The sequence below is a fragment of the Protopterus annectens genome, chromosome 7.part0, assembly GCF_019279795.1.
Source record: "Protopterus annectens isolate FY-2018-M chromosome 7.part0, PAN1.0, whole genome shotgun sequence".
In the NCBI taxonomy this organism is placed as follows: Eukaryota; Metazoa; Chordata; order Ceratodontiformes; family Protopteridae; genus Protopterus; species Protopterus annectens.
The window spans coordinates 30,064,317-30,084,611 of NC_056739.1; the positions used below are offsets into that span (position 1 = coordinate 30,064,317).

The 20,295-nt window shown below is 38.3% G+C and overlaps 1 protein-coding gene across 1 annotated transcript in view; it reads left to right on the forward strand.

Annotated features, from left to right (window-relative positions):
- LOC122805783 (olfactory receptor class A-like protein 1) overlaps window positions 1–20,295 on the forward strand; it is a 120,453-nt gene that overhangs the window by 99,896 nt on the left and 262 nt on the right. The gene's annotated exons all lie outside the window — the stretch shown is intronic.

Consider the following 20,295-nt stretch of genomic DNA (forward strand, 5'->3'; position numbering starts at 1 on the left):
CAGGTGCTGGCCGATGGCAAGACAGGTTCATAAAGTTTTGCTTGTTTATAGTCAGTGAATGGTGACTTCATGGATTAGAATTTATGTGTGACATCACTATGGATGTATCATGGAGTGTTTAGGGTGTCAGACTGCTTAGGGATGATGGTATGGCAGGATATGACTGTATTTTCTGCATCACTAGAGATATGGTTGCATAGATACAAGACAGATCAAATGGGAAAGGGTGGGCAGATTGTTCTGGCAAAGGATAGGCTTGAGTTGTGTCTAGTGGGGTAGTCCAGGGTCCAGGGAGCCATAGGATTTGGAATTTCTGTTGAAAGGGCGTAAGGTGATGATTGGAAATCAGTCTGGGTGTGTGATGAGAAGGCTTTCAGTGTCTTGGCTTTAGAGGAAACATTTTTTCAATTCAGTCATTTTGCATTGGAAGGGCTACTGGTTTGGCATGAGAAGATAGGTCAGTAGGGGTTATAAAGTGGCAAGCTTAGTGGTCTCAAGTACCCTTTTATCTTACAGTAGATAATTGGTTAATTTAGTTGACAGGGATCCAGTTTGGTTCAGAGAGGATGAAGTACACCAAAATGATTTTGGCTTGGACCTCTTTAATTTATACTTAGGTATGTTATGGAGCGTTTGGTGAAGATTTTGGAGTGAATGAGGGGGAAACATCCTGTATCAGGCTGGTTGGCGGAGAAGAGAGGCAGGCTTGTCCCTCTTCTGTTCCCCCGCTAGTGTTAGATGTTTAATTCAATGAAATGGGGAATGAAACTGAGTGATGGGATGTTGCATGATAAGTAAAAGTAAGAACGTGATGGTGAGGACGCTGCATGATAAGTAACAGTAAGTGAGCGATGGTAAGGATGCTGCTTGATAAGTAAAAGTAAGTGAAAGATGGTGAGGACGCTGCATGATAAGTAAAAGTAGGTGAGCGATGGTGAGGACGCTGTATGATAAGTAACAGTAAGCGAGCGATGGTAAGGATGCTGCATGATAAGTAAAAGTAAGCGAGCAATGGTGAGGACGCTGCATGATAAATAAAAGTAAGCGAGCGATGGTGAGGATGCTGCATGATAAATAAAAGTAAGCGAGTGATGGTGAGGATGCTGCTTGATAAGTAAAAGTAAGTGAGCGATGGTGAGGACACTGCATGGTAAGTAAAAGTAAGCAAGCAATGGTGAGGACACTATACGATAAGTAAAAGTAAGTGAGCGATAGTAAGGATGCTGCATTTTAAGTAAAAGTAAGCGAGCGATGGTGAGGATGTGGTTAGGGTGAGTGAGGTTACACTGCCCTAGTAAATGGTTATATGGATGTTCTTGCTGTGATCAATAAATTAAAATATTGTTCAAAAAAGTTATATTTATGGAAATTTAATAAAGGTTGTCAAATTTCATTTGGTGTGGCGTATTTATTGAAGGGGACCAGGACAATCTTACTTCCTGGGTGTTACTTTTTATACAACACATCTGTTCCTTTCCACCTTTTCTCTAGCTGCTTGCTCACTCATAAGTATAGTCTTCTGATATCTATTTTTTAAACTTACCACACCACTGCATGAGAACAGCAGAGACCTAAAATGTTACAAATATTATAAATAGGACATGCTGTATAGAAATGTCAACTTAAATCTAATAGCGCAAATGTCGCACTACATTATTGAAAAGAAACTCTATCTTCCAATGTTATTAACCGCATCATAAAATTGTTTTTCTCCTTATATCATCTAAGTTCAGTTCAATGCCCAATAAACTATTCATTACCTTTCAGCTTCTTCATTTCTATTTTGTCTCTAATGCTGATCATGATCTCCCCACCATGTTTTCCTTTTATTAACTTCATTCTTTCAGGAAAACATTTATCTTACCTTTATCGGTAGTTTCGCAGGCACTACAACTTATGTCCCAAGACTGAAGTGCTATAATGTACACATTAATAACAAAACTTAAATTGTTTTCTAAAGAATTAGTTGTTGGAGAAATATAAAGAACAGGGATGAATTGTACTGCAAGACTATATAAAGGCACTAGGTGATTTGATCACACTGATTAACATTGATGTGACAGCCTGATCCCATATGAATATGGAAAAAAGGGGATTGATGATGGTGACAGGGAAAGGTTAGCTCATTTCTGCTTTCTTGTATTTTGTATTGCTTTGTTGCTATCTTCTATTTGTATATTGTAGTTCAGTTTCTTCTAAGCCCATAAGGCAAACCACCACACAATGCAACATTCTGGTCACTGAAGACTCCATTGTTAGACACACCGATGTCCCTCTGACCAGAGTGAATAAGGAGAAAGTCACAGTCAGTTGCTCATCAGGGAATATGATTTGCCACATTACACATGCAGTCAAGTCACTTGACAGCAAGTACCAGCATGACTAAGTTATAGTGCATGTGGGGTAAATGACCTCAGATGTACCTCCCTAGAACATATGAAGAGAGATATCATGGAACTCTTGGAATGTGTGTCCCAGGCTGGTATGAGTCTAGCACTAAGCAGCATTTTACCTTCTTCAAGGATGATACCACAATATGAACAGAAGATGAATTTATTAATTTTCTTAGTTTCAGGTGTCATTCTAAGGAGGTACAATATTTGTTATCTTGGAAGAAGAAGATGGTCAACAAACCATGTTGCTTTGCCAGGGATGGTCTGCACCTGCCCCCTCTAGACTTTCAAATATTAGTAAAACATTGTCATCTCCCATAGTGCCTTTTTAGGCAATGCCAAAGCAGAAAGTACGTCCGACATAGCAAATCAAAGCTAAGAAAATCTAAAATGGAGTCTAAACAAAAGAACCCACTCCCTAGAAGCTCTCTTCCCATTAGAGGATGGTGACATCTTTGCAGTCACTAAAACTTGGTCTACAGCCACGGAGATCACATTGACAGTGCAAGGATATAGTGCCTTCCACACATTTAGACCAGCTACTACACAGATAGGGACTGAAGGTGGAGGTGTCTCGATTTACATCAAAATAAATATACCTCAAGTTTGGTCAACAGGGCATTGTACTTCAATTTCTCCTTGTTTAAATCACCGTAGACAAAATCCCATTCCACTCCCTTACAAGCTATAGGTCCCCCTCTATGACCCAGGAAACCCATAACATTTATTTAAAAAACTGTATACACTTGCCATCCAATCCAATACAATATTCATGGTCAACGTTAATTACCCCACTATGAACTGGAAATCATATATGACACCAAACGTACAGGCACATTGATTCCTGGATTTTGTAAACACAAACACCCTGGACCAAATTGCCAATGCAATGACCAGTGGTGCAAACATACTGTATCTGGTCCTCACTGATATGGGAGAGTGCTCCATACCCCCTAATGTAATGTCTTCTCTGTTAAGGTTGGAGCATAGAATCGTCTCAATTGAAGTAAAAATAGAACTTGGAAGCCCAGCTAACCTTGGAATATTCAGGAACTCTAAGGTCAACTTCCTACTATTAAGTAATAACCTGGCAACATTTCAAGCCAACATAAACCCATTGAACACTGCTGCCTAAACAGAACTGTTCACAGAAACCCCATACAAGTATGCTAATAGCTGCATATAGCAGCTGTACCCACCAGAAAGTAGTACAGAACTCACTCAAAAAACAAGCCACCCCAGTGGAATCACATCTTCATCGACAGGCTGTATAATAGAAGGAAGAAAATCATGGCAAAGGTTAGGAGGTGTAACACCCAGCAAGATAACAGCAATCAGACTAAACAAACATCTCAGAGGACAAATAAAGTCTACCAAAGCCAAATTTGAGGTACATTTGGCCTTCCTGTCCAAAGACAACCACAAGGCATTCTTTAGCTATGTCTGCAACTTCAAAGGCAATGCAAAATTGTGTGTGGAGCTCATTGCTAATGTAGCCAGCTATAGTGAGCCAGAAGATACAGCAGAACTACCATCCAACAAATTCAGCTCCAACTTTACCCCCTCTCCTTCTCAACTTCCCCCTCAGGAAATACCATCAAATATAATGCCCCCTACTATCACTGAGGAACAACTCCTTAATGCTCTCTCTAAGGCCAAGAATACTGCATCAATAGGCCCAGACAATATCCCAGGATGCCTTCTAAATAGCATGGAACATGACCTATCAGGCCTTCTGGAATTGCTATTTTACTGTAACCTTCAAACAGACCTAGGCCTCATGAATGGAGAAGAGCAAAAGGCACCCCTCTGCACAAAGATGTGCCATCTACAAATCCTGGAAACTACAGTCCCATAAGTCTTAACAGTATCACATTCAAAGCCATAGAAAGAATTATCTTGGAAATGATCAATAATGACAGAGGAAACTTCCAGACATTCGATACAACCCAGTTTGGTTGTGTCAAGGGCAAGCCATGCCTACTCAATCTGGTAGACTTCTTTGAGAAGGTCACCAAAGCAATGCCGGAGGGCAAAATGTTTCACACTGCCTACCTTGATCTGGCCAAGGCATATGACACACTACCACAGTTGGGCATCAATGCCACAGTTGGGCTTTGTTGATAAACTCAAGAGGTTAGGTATAAACCTTTGTGTCACTCAGTGGATAGCCAGCTGGTTCATAGACCCAGGAAGTCAGAATTGGGGAAGTCACCTCTACAAAGAGGCCAGTCACAAGTGGAGTCCCTCAGGGATCAGTCCTGGGACTGCGCTTTTTGGCATTTACTTCTCTGAAGTCAAGGCCAATGTCAATGGCCGCTGGCTGACTAAATTTGCAGATGATTCTAAGTTAGGAGCTGATCTAGAATCCCACACCAACAAAAAATGTTCTCCAGGAAGAGCTGACATAGACAGACAACTGATGTTAGGGTCATGGACTAAAAGCCAAGAAATGCATAATAATATCCTTTTGGAAGCCATCCACCTTTGGTAACTATCATATTGACAACACACTCCAAAGAACTCACCCAGTAGTCAGGGACTTGAAGACACAAACAGATAATAAGCTAGCCTTTGACCATCATGTGTCTACAGTAGTGAGACAATAATTACATTCTGTGTGCTACTTATAAACAAAGGTATGGGATCTAGGTCCAAGGAAGTCATTGTTCCACTGTATTTGGCATTCATCAGACCTGTCATTGAGTACAACGCCCCCAAGCATATCCAGCAATTTGTCAACACAGCTTCCTCACTAAAAGAATGCAAGGTGTAAGTAACATTTTCTAGCATACAAAACTGTCACATAATTGCTGTAAAATATGTATTTCTATTAAATTATTTATACTTTTTTACTTAATGGATTGGATATCAGGTATGCTAGAAACAACAAACAATAATCCTAAGTAAATCACCATGTCCAATGAACGGATCCAAGAAAAAATGGTCTAACAGCAACCTGAGACAGATAATTAACCATGTAATACTTTAATTTTGACTAGTCTATATTCTAGTAGTATCTATAATTCAAGCAATAGTACAAGCAGCAAACATCATTAAGAGTTCTACATATTGTGTCAAGTAGCTAGCGGGACTGAGTTGCTACTGTGAAGAGTGTAAAAATAGTAATGGTATTGAGTATGAAACCAGCCAACAACAACTATACATGCAGGGAATCACAAACAGAACTACTGGTAGTGAGTATGAAACCAGCCAACACCAACTATACATGCAGGGAATCACAAACAGAACTACTGGTGAAAAATAATACTAGACCTAATAGCGTTAGGTAAGACTTAGTCTATTTCTTTGGTATGGTTTCACTCAAGGTCATCGGGCACTTTCTCCAATAATATTTTTCATTGCTACCTGCTGATAGCAGCAGCTTGTCATTATGCAAAACAAATTCATAAAACTCATTGCATGTCATGTTGTAATTCAGGAAAACCTGCTGTTCGGCTTTCACTACAGCAACGGTGGCTCTGTTTAATTCTAAACTCCACTTAGTGTTCAACAAGAAAATTCTTTCTGGAAAGGCATTGCTCCCAGTCAGTGACAATGCAGTTGACACAACATTAAACAGCTTAACTGGAAATGCTTCAGCAGTATGGGCCTCACTGAAAATCTTCTGTCATTTGTCACATGGTAATGGCAGATTTGAATCAGCAAAAGTGTGTGTCAAGCTTTTTTTTTTTTTAAATAACCATGCAGAGTTCATCGTACAGTGCACCCAAATCAATGTACTGACATAAGCCCATGGCAGTGCATGCAGTCTTTACATGTTTAAATTCTGGTGGTTTGCTAAGCAACAAGTGCAAAAGCGATACTGTCTTCTGATTGAGAAATTAAACCACTTGCACAGGTACGTCAGACCCTTTTCGAGTGAAGGTCAAAATTTTTCTGTGATAGATGCCTGGAATGACTGCAGATCTTCATTTTCAAGAACAAAAACTTATCTGCTATGCATGATTCAGTTTTTGTTCTCAAGTTTGGAATTACCGGAAACAGCTCGATGAACATAAAATGTTTTCGCTTCACTTTCTGAACAGATATTTCAAAGCACTGTAGATATTTTGCATAAAGCACAAGTGACCTTTCTTGACGTTAGTCTTCACCAATTCACAATCATGTGTGTCTTCTTCTATGCCGAGATTTGCACAAACTCTTTTATGGCATTCACTGCCTAATAAAATGAAATATGAACTGATCTCTGACAAAAATTCCAATAACCTACTGACAGTGGGACCCAGAGGCAGAACTTTTGGTTGGTACATGTCTCAACAGTTTGTGGTACTCCAAGTCCATGAATTCAAAAACCTTTTGGAGGTCCATTCTACGGTTCGCTGATACACTGAAGTGACTATAAATGGACATCACCGTTGTCTCAACGTCACCATCCAGTTCGTCAATCACCTTCTTCAGCGCATTGTGAATCATGTGCATTGCTGTCAGTTTTGATGATCTTGTCATTTCTTTTCGGCAAATCTGTGAAGACTGGCTGCTTGTACCTATAACTGACACTGGTATTATCAGCTGAATATGATATGTGTGCGATGTCAAGACCATTCAGCCAGAACCTGAAATATGTTCACTACAGAAGTAGAATGTTCATTGTTGAGCTGAAAAAATCAAGAAGTTTTTTGTTAAAGCCAGTTTCTGTATTAAAATACTAGACAGATATGGGAAACATACTGCGATTCTTCAAATCTGATGCATATGTTGACAGAAAATCTTGATGTATTTTTAGTCAAATCCTTAATGATTGACTTGACTGACTTCAGAGTGAGGGCACCGGTCACAACGTCTCTACCTTAATGCAGCCACAGGTCATCTTCTTGCAAATGACTGAATCCGGATACAGCTAGTGATCAAGCTAAGAACCACAGTCACATTACAGCATTGTAAGAAATGTGATGGCGCATGGGGTGATAGATCCTTGTGAACTCTGCTGCAGATGTCAGTATATCAACTCCAGTTAACGATGCTGCTCTCTTGAAAAAACTGTCAATGACAGCCAATTTCATGGAACAGTTTTCTTTTATTTGACTCTGTGAATGACTGTAAGTTAGCAAATCACTTTTTCCACTATACATCACCGATATGCTCTTTTTACAAAACATGCAGTGAGTAGCAAACACGTTATCCAGGACTGCTTCACAAAATGCAAAATCAGTTTGCCATTCATGATTAAACAGCACCATTCTCTTTTTAGCTCTTTTGGCCTTTACCTTCTTGGGTGGTATGTCTGCATAATCCGCGTCTGAATCACTGTCCATGCTTGCAGTGCCTTTGCTCGTATCCATTAAGAATACAACACTCAACAAAATATGCTCAGTGTCATGAAAATAAACAAAGAAGACCAAAACAGTAAAGAGCAGAAACAGAAAGAAGCTTGAATGTTATTCGACAAAAACTGTGTAACTTTTAAGTACAACCAATCAAAAAAATTAATTACTGGTATTTACAGCATGTTTTGAATGGGCAGCATAGGTCTCAACCTCTTAAGGGGCCAATGAGGAATATAGACCCTAGCAATCTGTGACAAACAGTCAAAATGTGGAATCCAGTATTTTCACACTGTGCAAAAAATGTACCATTTCTGTGTGGCATGGCTCAAATGATCTTTCTGCCAGAAATGAACACTTCACAGGTTTGGATCAATTTACACTCCTTAAATATGCGGAAGCTTATCTACTTGAACATCACTGAGACTGCAGTACAATTACTGACTGCACTGTAATTCATTACAAAAGTTATTAGAACATGTTTTTCATCAACCTATATTTGCTACACAATAATTATGACACTCTAGAATGGCATTGCTGATTATTAATATTAAAGAAACTGCATCTAACTGAAAATTAAAACCATAGTCCACAACAGTCTTGCATCAACTTAAATCTGTTGTGCAGTAATCAGCATAAAAACCACTTCTGTTCTACAATAAGCAGCCAGTTCACACATCATCAGATTACCCAGTCTGTCTGACGTTTTCGTTAATCAAATGTCAATAAATAAAATAAATTATATCTGCAGAAATAATTCATACATTGCAATCTCTTGCACAGAAATATTTCTTCTTAGCAGAAATGGACTAATTGACACTAATCAACTATTTAAACAAAAAGACATATACCATTTTTTTCCAAACCCTCCACGTCCTCTCCTTTATCAACTAAACCTGTAAAGTGTTCAGTTACACAGATGACTGTTCTGGAGACAAACTACCCAGTCAGACTTTCCACAAATCAAATGTCGATAAATAAGTAACATAATAAACAAATGTGTAAACACTAAATGACTTTATCAAGTCAACAACAAATGAGCCCTACTCCTTTCTTGGCAGTAGGAGCCATCAAATGCACCTCTGCCTAATTAAGTGAAGAAAGCAGATCTAGCTCTCAAACTTCCATCTCCAAAATGTGGAACATTTACTGACAGCTTACCAACAATTTCAACTAGGAAACTTGCAGGATGGTTAAAATACATTACTTTATAGTTATAAAAAGTCATTTTGATAGTATCTCTCAACTGTCCCTGATTTTGTCACAAATCTTAACTCTGTCACTCTTAACCCTCCTAAAACTGGATAACTTTTGGAGAAAAGATGCTGAACTACACTTAATAAATAATAACAATAATTAAGAGTTATAGACTTCTTTTACTATAGAAAATGTATAATAATTCATATATTCTTATTCAATGTCGCATGCTAATAGTACTAATATTTTAAATGTGTCCCTTATTATATCTGGATTTGTGCCGGACTCCGGTGAGATATGTTTCTAATTAGTTGAGAGCTATGATTTTGATCAAATTATATGATTCAGGATCATTTATTATGAATATGTTAAAAAAAATCTTAACTCTAAATTAACACTACCAATGTGGAACACAATCAAAGTGATACAAACATCATCAAAAAATCAAGTATTCAATTATTTCAGGCATTTTCAGCAAAGGTTAACATTAAGTAGCTCACCTTCCTTATTCACTAGTTTGTGCTTATCTTGTTATAAAGGTGCCTGTTGTCACTCATCACTTCAGCTCCATAAGTCCACAATCCCTTGTGCTATAGAAATGGCAGGCAGGGTCATGAATGAAAAAAAAAAATCCAAATGCAACAACAATGCCAGCAAGATTATCCAGCAAATGGTTTCCCCATAATACCCTTTTCGATGATACTGCAGTAGCACAAAAACTGTAGCAGCACGCCATTGGATGACTTCTGTGTGTGTCCTCATTGGCTTGCTTTGGGTTAGATGTTATCAGATTTGCTCATATACCACAATGCCGATTGACTGGTATATTAGCCAATCAAAAATCACAAAGCAGAACCACCACTGTTCAGTGCACAGCATTCCACACAATCTGGAGCACTTGACTGGTAAGATGGGCAGTGCAGCTGAACTACACCTGGTGCTAATAATAAAATTCAAAGCCTAGTCATTCTCTGCCAAAACTTAAATCAGAGATTTTTTATGTCCTGGACAGGCATTGTCCAGGACACAAGACTGAAAAATACAACTGTCCAGGAATATCCAAGATGGTTGGCAACCCTATGTTTGGCACCTGTCTCTCTCTAATGGGCAGCCTATAAATGGTTCATCTCCAAAGCCCCTTCTTACACTTAAAGGGTACCAGAACTTGTCAGAGATGTGGGATGTGTGGCTAGGCTTAAAAAGGGCCTTGTGATTGTTAACCTAGTACACACCTATGAACCTATGACAATGAATTCAGAAACTGGTAGGTGCTTTCAGTTTGGTACTTGAATTGCAGCTTCAATCAATTTAAATTTAGTAAGTTATGTACGTGAAAAAAATTAGATATTTTAAATTTTCTTTAATGGCTCTAAGTCATTCACTCCTCAATGAAGTGTCTAATGCCTGTATTTTGGCAGGCTGGAATCAATTGCTTGGAGTTTTGACTATCATTTACATTTACAGGTGAAAAGTATTTTAATTTAAACAAGTAATGCAGATTTTAATTTACTTGTTCAATTTCTATAATTCTCTTGCATATTAGCTACTTAATTTTGACACTGCATTATAATGAAGACATTATATGTGGTCTAACTTTGAAGTATAGGCTAGAATAAGACAAGGTAGCCCACTCAAGTAGTCTGCAGGCCTGAAGAGGTATACAATATATTGAGCACTATAGGCATTAACACTTTAAAGGGATAAATGTCACTCACAGAAGAATAAGCAGTTGTTAGATATGACTGCCAGTTTTAACACTTTAGAAATAATATGGGGAGATCTAGCAATACGTTTTGCAACAGCTATTTACACTTTGATAGCCACCATCCAATTTTTCAGAAAAAAAAGTATAATTAAAGGTCAGGCTATCAGAATTGCTAGGATGACATCTTTAAAAAGTGATGTGATCAGGGAATTCAAACTCTTGAAGGACATGTTTCTTGAAAGAGGTTATCCTGGGGATTTTATAGATCACATACTTACAGATGTCCTAGATGAATGGGGCAAAAAATATACACCCCTGTTGGGCAAAGGATTCGAACCAACTAATAATGCAGTAGTTAGAATTAATGAAGAAAATCAAACTGATATTCAGCAAGCATGTGTGATACAATACAGTCCTTTGTAGTCTCAGGTTAAGGGAATAATAATGAAGAATTGGGACATTTTTAAAACCAATAGTAAAGTATTTCGTTCAGTGGGCGACAAACCCTTATTTTCTAGAAAATAGGACCTAATTTAAAATCAATATTAGAAAGAGGAAATAATCTTCAAGGTACACAAGTGAAAATGGGAGGGAGTAGATCTTGTGGTAGATGTCCTTACTGCTCATATATTCTACAGGACAACTCTATTAGTATTGAGAATCAGAACAAAAGTTTCATTTTTTTGAAAAGTGGTAACTGTTTTTCAAGTAAACTGGTATATATAGCCAGGTGTGACACGTGTTCTTCCTTTTATGTAGGAAAGACAGAGAGGCTGTTTAAGACCAGGATATATGAACATTTATACGACATAAGAAACAAAAAGGAAACAAATGCGTTATATAAACACAGTATGTCATGTGCTAACTTTATTGGTTTTAAGTTTGCTATTCTTGACTTTGTTCATGTGGAGGTCAGAGGGGGTGATTGGAAAAATGTTTTAAATAAGAAAGAATTATTATGGCAGTTAAAGTTTGCTGCAGATTTTCCACCAGGATTAAATGAACATTTGACCATTTTGCCTATTCTGAAAGAGAAGGCAGAACAAGTTTAACAGTTTCACAAATCACAACACTTGTTTAAAATACACATTATGTAGAGAACCCTTTTTTAACATTTTTTCAAAAAAAAACATGTATATTTGACAAATTTAATGTTTACAACTTTGTATTTTTATAATAGTTTTATTATTCATATTCATGAAATTCATTTTATGCAAATTGTGAATATATGTTTTAGAGTTCAGGTTGACTATATATAATATACATATATATTGTTTTTAAATTTATTGTTTAATAATGTGAACTAGTCTTTGTGAAAATTTTTTTTATTTTAAATATAGAACATTCATTACTATTAATATTCATGAACTGAAAACATTCATTGATGGCATTGGCTAGAGGTGAACTAATTAGTATGTAGTATACTATATTTAAACTTGATCTGAATGGTGTTTTTTTGTTCTGAAGAAGTCAATTATATTGACGAAAGCGCTAAACTTTTATTCTAATAAATTGATACTGAGGACTCGCAACTTTAGTGCTCTTTTTTGGTTATTAGATCTAGCAATTGTATAAGGAATACAAGTTTGAATTCTTAAAATCTTGCTGTTACCTACTTTGCCTCAAGGACTTTTGTAGGTAACCACTTGAAATGTCAGGTCCAATTAAGGAGCATCCCAAAATACACAGACTGAATGGTCAAAAACAGACTTACGTACACCAAGTCCAAGATGGCCATTTCTCAGAATATTCCCTTTTATCTGAGTTATGGAAATCTAGAAGTTGTTATATACAAATCTGGTGGGTGTACAGTTGGGGGCATGTTCTTCACATGGAGAGGGTGCGGGGTGCTAAAAAATAAGTTTAAAGGAGAAGAGCAATGTTGGAGATTTGGTCTTCTCATGTAGTTTCTCTCTCTCTCTCTCTTTTCCTCCCATCTTTTCAGTGCTTGGCATTTTGAATGCCAACATTTCAATAGGGAGCCTTTATTGTACCACGAGAAATCTTTGTACTACATACAGTTAGCACAAACTTGGATATCCCAATAAAAAGAAAAACTGACGTGAAATTTAAATACTATCCAAACAGACATTGAGTCACAAAATTGTCACTAACTTAATGAAGAAATAAAAAAATCCTGTTTTTAAGCTGTGTCTTATTATGGCAACACAAAGTACATTGCATGATCTAGACAAAGATTTATACATAAAACTAGTTTGCTTCTAAATATTACTACTTTATGTCTTTATACAATGTATTAATATTGATAAAATAAAAAAATCACACTTGCTATAAAAATTAAAATACATATTTGCCATTACCTTTAGACCAATAAGATATCAAAGTCAATTTTGTCTTCATGGTGTGATCTGTGATCTAAGTGTATGTTATATCAAAGCTGTAATTTGCAGCTGTGACATAGCACTGGCTTTTAAACCAACCCATGACAGCTATCGTTTTTAGCCATTAGACTAATTTTGATGCTCTGTCTACTGGTTTACAACATGGTGAACAGTTCTAATCTCAGCAGCACTGTTTAATGTGACGAGGAACAACTTGCTGGGAAGTACTGTGCTGTAGACTTTTTTCTTGCTATAATGCAGTTCCATGAATATCATAAGGAGCGTTTAGTTCATAAAGATTCTACAAACAAACCAATATTCAAAAAATAAATATAGTTTGTTTACTTTTCTGTTAATGTATATTTGTCCTGGTACCCTTCAAGAAACACATCACACCAATGACATTTGACGGCTTTTAAATTTCCATAAACATAAATGTTAACCAATATTCATTCATTTCAACCAAACATGATATAGATGAAATAACATCCATGTAACATTATCATAGGACAGGACAGCGTAAACCCGCTCATCCTGATCAGTAAGCAGCATCCATACCTCCACTCACTTACTTATGAAGCAGCGTACCCGCTCACTTCTGTTACCATTTAATGCATTATACCAATAAGCAGCTTCCTCCGCTTGCTTATGTACTTATCAAGCAGTGCAACCACTCACTTTCATTACCATTTATTGCATTATATCATCACCCAAATAAGTAGCTTCCTTCACTTATTTATGTACTTATCAAGCAACGTAACCGCTCACTCTCCTTTCCCAACTTATTGAATTGACCATCCAACACCAGAGAGGGAACAGAATAGGGCAAGCCTGCCCCTCTTCTCCGCCCATCAACCTGACCAGGCTGCTCCCTCTCTCTCCACCAAACTTCCATCATCTAGACACCATTAGGGCAATAAGGCCAAACAATGTACAATAATTACCAGAACATTACCAGCCCCTGGCAATTAATTAATGATTACCAGGGCATGACCTGCCACTGGAGCAGGAATACTCAACCCTCAACCACCAAAACCACCCTTCCCACAGCAACCCCTTTTACTTGCCCAATGACATGTAAAAACAACCTGAAAACTTTCAAATGCCGTTTAACAGCCACCTTGCCAACACCATATACCCATTATAAACAGTAAGGCACCTAAACCCCATGATAGCTTTAGCAATCTGACCCCTCTTAGCTCTATCAGTACCCTTGAATGCCACCAGCAATATACCAAACTTGAAAATGCCCTATGCCACCTGGCCAAAACAAGATTAGTGACATGCCAACTCCGTCCAGCATGTAGAAATTAAACCATACCCTTTCTCCTTCAAGTACTGTAAATCAAAGCCACACTTCCCATGCAAGAACACTCCATCTACCTCACCACCTGAACCCACTTACTCAATGCAACCCACTAATCCCCTACCCCTGAAGGCTGCAACCCTACCCATGACCATCCAAGAAGAAAAAAAAAAAAAAACAGTTACAAATAATACAGTGTAAGATTCCTGATGATCCCCAACCAAAACAAGCAAACAAACCATTACATTGGAACTATTGGGAAGAAAATATAACAGCAATTCCATATGTGGCTGCCTTGCTGGAAGACCATGAACTCTTTTCACACCACTCCAGCAACCGAAATCATCCTCGACCCCCTCTCTCATCTGTCAAAGCCACCTTCCTTCAAACTACCAAGTAATGCCCAATCAGCCCTTCTCTATTTGCAACCTCCGAGGGATCTGTAAAAGAAAAAACTGTAAATACTTCATTCACACATAATAACAGCTTCTTAATAACAGTATGCACCACCACTGGCATATCTCCTTCATCAACTGCATAAAATGCATCTACTATCACATACAAAACACCAATGAAACTTAAGATGTGTTAACAGAAATGCCCATAAGATTTCCTCCACACCTTACAGAATCACGATACAACTGACACTCATGCGAAATAAAACAAATTAATGCATTAAAAGGCCTATTCTATAAATAAATCATTCTTTTTCCCAACCAAGTAGTTCCCAACAACATTGTTAACCATAATTAAGGCAAAGAAAAAAACATCTATAGTTGTGCTATTAGAGCCGATAACCAAAGCTGAGGTGTAAACCCCCACCCCCCCACAACTCTACCTATATCCCTTTGGACACGGGCAACAATCATGCATGTCCCTCTTAAGTAAGAGTAACATGCAGTACACACTGGATTAAGGAATCTTACTTACCTGAAGCTGGCTAGTTCATCAAAACCTTAGCGCCATTAACCTAGTAACTACCTCCACTCCTGAAATTGGTGCCGTCCTCCCACCAGTAAGAACCCCAAACTACCCCCAAGCAAATATCAAACCCTACTATAACTTGCTTGCCCTCAACATCCTCCCTTGGCCTTACACTACCCACCTTGAAATGCCTTAATGAATATAAAACAAACACTTGTTAATATACCATCTATCAGACATCAACCCAGCCTCCCCCAGCATAATACCTTACCTCCAAACATAAGTGCATAATAACCATAAATAAAACAAATATAGGTAAACTGCCTTTTAAGGGCCCTGGCACCAGTAACCTAGTGACTTCCTATGCCTAATTAGCCCTTCTCCAGATGCCCCAAATTCGTGTTACAATAATTCCGTCCTTTACAACCACCCCAATTCCCCTGGCAAAACACCCGTCTTACTTCACCCTGTCCATAAATTAACTTGAATCACCTTTCAGCACCTTGCCACAAATTTAACACGTTAAATTAAGCACTTACCGAAATAGGCTTAGCAACCATCACCTCTCAAGAGCAATTATATACTCAACCAACTAATGATCCCCTGCACTTCCATCTGCAAAATACGAGAAAATTATTAGCTGTGCACATTAACTCCTTCACAGTAAATGCTGCTAGTTGCCACCTTACTCATGAATGTCACCTCTTTTATCCTAAAGACTCCCCAAAATATAACCAGGACAAGCTCCCAAACTATACATTTAAACCCAAGAAAACTAGCCAAGGCTGCACACTCATATAGCATAAATGGCCTATCGGGGATAACTTTCATCTATTACTCCTAAAACTAAAAATATGCACATGCGATAGCATGAATTCTCCAGCAGGCATGAAGTCACAAATTGACCAAAAACACCATGTGCTGGAATAGACCCAGAATGATGAAGAGGGAAATGTCAGAATTAATGTATATCTCATATTAAGTGACATTAAGAATTACAAAGCTAACTCCTAATACTTCATTAAAAAGATCTTCTTTATAGGTAAACCAGCATATTTTAAACACCCTATACCCACCCATTGAGGTTGACAGCAGCCATTAACATGAGTTCCACCATTTGCCCATTTTTTCCACCCCATGAGGGCTAAAACAACTTTCCAAATGTTTAAAAATGACAAACTTTTATTATTATTATTTTTTTATTTTTATTTTGCCCAGATTCACTACACTCTGTACAAAGTTAATGCCAAATATACTGGGAATCTGACAGGCAAGATTTGTCTAATATATACCCTATTAATGACACCTTGACTTAAACAAACACCTTCCCTTAAAACAAACACTGCCACTAATTGTCCTTTGTACTAAGAAAGTTACAATTACTGTTAACAGTGCATGCCATAACCCTCCCCAACATCCATTAAAGTCGTAGCATGCATGACCTCCTGACAAGCATCTTCACGAGCAGACAAAAACCTGTGAAAGTCTGTCAAGTGTTCCCTAACCCATCACAACCACGACAAAACTCCATTCCCTGTGACAAGCAAAGGACATAATCCAAGCAGACCCCAAATCCCCCTTCAAGTTGACAGCCCATGCCCTAGACAAGACACAGACTGCAAACGCGATACTCCACCTGCTACAAGAAAAACCATCAGGACTGCAGACAAACCAAAGATGCTCTGAGTTTGGTCCCAGCACCCATGGTCTCCTGCACACTCTCACACACCTGAATCCTGCCTCTCTGACATGGCACAAACAGGAACATAAAAGGGACAACAAACAAGGTAGTCTACGGGCAGTATTTGCGCTCCCAGTGAGAGAGCCCTACTGACTGTCATTAGCCAGCTGATTGACACTCAACATATTGTCACTGGAAGTCTGAGTCTTGCCATGGTGGGGATAACTGGCATGGCTTGAAACCAGGAACCTGAACACCGTAATCAGAAACCATACCACTAGGTCATCTGGGATTTTCTACCACCACCAATAATTGACCCTGGCCAGGACTCGAACCCGATTGTAGCTCTTAACCTCCTAGGCTTCTAGGTGCTTGGAAAATTATTCAAAGCAGATCCAACAAATAGCTACAGAGTTGGCACCATGACACAGCAGACATTGACCAAAGCATTCATCACTGCTGACCACAGCAGGCTTCTACATGAGCTGAAGCTATATAATCTAACAAATGGCTATTTGCATAAGCAGATGACCTGGGCACTTCTACTTACTGATCAATGCCACATCCTCACCTACTTTGATCTAACTGAATGCTCTGCAATCAAATACAAATGTTTAGCAATGACAGGAGACTACACATAAAGCTTAATTAAAGCAAACCAATTATGTGTGGCAGAAATATAAGTTAACCACATTACCTTTACATAGTCTCATCACTTCACTAGATGTCAAATATTGCTGATATAGTGAACTATTTAAAGAATCTTGGCCTATGGACTAACCTAATGTTACCCTTCATAAAGTATACTTCAATACCATTATAAAACATAAGCACTTGACAATAAGGCTCTATGTCTTTCACGTTGTTGACATATCTCCTGGATCACCATCACAAACTTCAAGGAAAGTCTACCTTCCATCACAAAAGAGAGGAACATTGCAAAAATGCAAAACGAAATGCAGAATCCAGCCACACTACCCCTGCCACACATCAGTGCCGGTGCTGGGTGTTCAAAAATCCCTTTTCTCTTTTTTTTTTCTTTAATTTTTAATTTAATTAATACTGAATGTGCGAGCCCATGAGGCCCACTAAACCCTTACATTTTTATCTTTTCTGAAGGATAGGATGACTGAAACTTAAGTGTATGTCATTATCTAGGGACTTCCCGTCCCTAGTGCTTCACCCACCACAAATTTGAAGGGCAGACCAAAATAAGAGTCACTTTCCTAATATACAGAAAACATCGGACTCTAGAGTGGTATGCATACCCACGTTCCTCGTGTGATTTTTTTTTTTTAATTTGTATTCTTAATGGTAGTGTGAATGCAATGTCCAGGACCAACACTTTTCCCTCTATTGTACATGCGCACATTTGTAGCTAAGATACAACCAGCAGAGACCCTGGACTTGCATTTCCACAACCAAGGTCTTCTCAACAAAATGCTCCCAGCAGTAAGTGAGCAAAACCAACAAAAGCCACCACTGCAAGCCCACAGCAACAGTATACAAACCCCAGCCACCAGAACAAAACTCTGAAAGCCTAGTATCTAATGCAAACCAGCCTGAAGGTAAAGCAATGAAACACCCATGGCTAGGCAACCATGTGGCCTCAATAGGGAAAAAACAATGAAAGGGCTCGCAAATTCCACCAGCCTGATGCGGACAGTGGATGACAAATGGCCATTATGTTAAGGGTAAACTTTAATTTTGGTACTAATGTGGTTTTGTCCACCTTATTCCTAGCCTGGCAATCCATGGAAATCTCAGGCTATATTGCAAGCAATCAAGGACACAACCGACAATGGTTCATCGCATTTCCACCCCAGACTGTAATAAAATAAATGCATGTTTGGGATACAGTTAACTAGGCCAAACTGCTACCTGGTGCTACTGCAGCTACTGGTTTCAATGGAGGGGCAGAGCAAAAACAAGATTAACCAAGCCCTACTTTAATCCTCCCCTACGGCCGTTATCACCACCCACGCATGCGCAACTGACAACTGTTCTTCACGGGGAAAATCTCAACCCGCAAAACAGGCACACACTCTTCTTAAGAAACAAAGCAACAGCAAAACTCCCCCATTCGCCACTACACCACCATCAAACAAGAATGAAACACAACCAGAGGAAGGCTAACCAAATACCAGTCCCAACATCCACCCCACAAAATCACCAACAAGCCTACAAAATAAAGACCTAAAGTCCAAGAAAAGAAAACCTCCAAGCACAAGATTGCATCTCTAATTTACGACTCTTTTTTTATTTAATATATATATATATATATATATATATATATATATATATATATATATATATATACATACATACAAACATATATACACATGCACATGCATACACACACACACACACACACACACACACACACACACACACACACACACACACACACACACATATACATATATACACACACATGCATACATACACGCATACATACATACATATACACACACACACACACACACACACACACACACACACACACACACACACACACACACATACGCACACACACACACACACACACACACACACACATATATATATATATATATATATATATATATATATATATAGCTCTACCTCACTGCCCCCACTGACACTAGCAATCAGTACCCATTGAAGAGGGGCTGGCACTGATGAGGAACTAACCAGGATGGGAAAAAAATAAATAAATAAATAAAATGTGTATATATATATATATATATATATATATATATATATATATATATATATGAGAGCACTTTACATAATCGAATTACTGAAAGCTTGAATTGCATATGGTCGAGACCATATGCTCGAGCTTTCAGTAAATCGAATGTGTAAAGTGTTAAAAAATAACACTTTACTTACCTTAAAACATTACTTGCACACAGAGGCAAGGATCCTTGTACGCTCTGTGTATAAGTAATGTTGTCATTTTTTTTTGCGCTTCCGCATACAGCATGAAATGGGAGATTTCCCTTTTCCCCACTGTAGCGCGATCTCGGAGTTGGTATATTTAAGTAGGGGGGGGTGTGCAGGGGGGCTTTAAGTGATGTACGACTATTTTTGTTTTTTTTTTATGTTTCACTTTAGGAGTTCGAGTTTCCAAAAATTGATCTTATGGTCTCGACCATATGAAGTTCGGGTTTTTGGGAATTCGAGCTTCTAAAGTTAATCTCTCTCTCTCTCTATATATATATATATATATATATATATATATATACCACTGCATCACTCATCTCTGCGACCCACCCATTCCAAGGCCTACCTGACCACCAAAACCTGCAGGTCGTTATGGACGAGAACCTGCTTTAGCAAGTTCACGTCAAAATATGACTCCTACTCCAGATACACTTGCCTAACATCCTTTAAACCCCTCCCTACCCCTACCTCACTTACTCCCAAACTTCATCCATTCCTATTTAACCCTATCGTCCCCCTATCCTCCCAGTTCCT